Genomic DNA, 474 nt, shown 5'->3' with positions numbered 1-474 from the left:
AGAGGTCACTGTAGCTCTTTAAACTATACACAACACACATTTTTGCACAATTTTCGCCTAAATGATATACTATCTTTTAGCCCTGTGCCATCTAGGAACAAAAGAGACACAAAATAAAAAAACTGGAATACTCACAGGATCATAAGGATTCAGGAAATGTATAATATGCCTATAATATGATTGTGAGCCTTAAACTTGAAGGGCATCATTAACTAGACCAATCCCTTTGGCCGGATCCCTGTTGACCAAGCTATAGAAGAAACAGTGAACAAAGACACCCAGACAGCTGGAGGGACAAAGGGATTCAGCTTGAAGTCAGGAGCTGTGGCCAAATATTACTTAACCGCTGAGTACAGAAGCATGTACCTCAGACAGCTGAGAGATCTGACAGGTCAAGGCACGTCCAGACTGTCCCATCCAGATCTACACGGTCCAAGGATCAAGAGAGATGAAGCAGATGTCCAGTCTCTCATT

This window comes from Seriola lalandi, unplaced genomic scaffold, assembly GCF_002814215.2.
Source record: "Seriola lalandi dorsalis isolate HSWRI2012SDOR001 ecotype SW California unplaced genomic scaffold, Sedor1 jcf7180002054981, whole genome shotgun sequence".
Taxonomy (NCBI): Eukaryota; Metazoa; Chordata; class Actinopteri; order Carangiformes; family Carangidae; genus Seriola; species Seriola lalandi.
The sequence above is the reverse complement of the archived record's forward strand: the minus strand, read 5'-3'. Positions refer to the sequence as shown.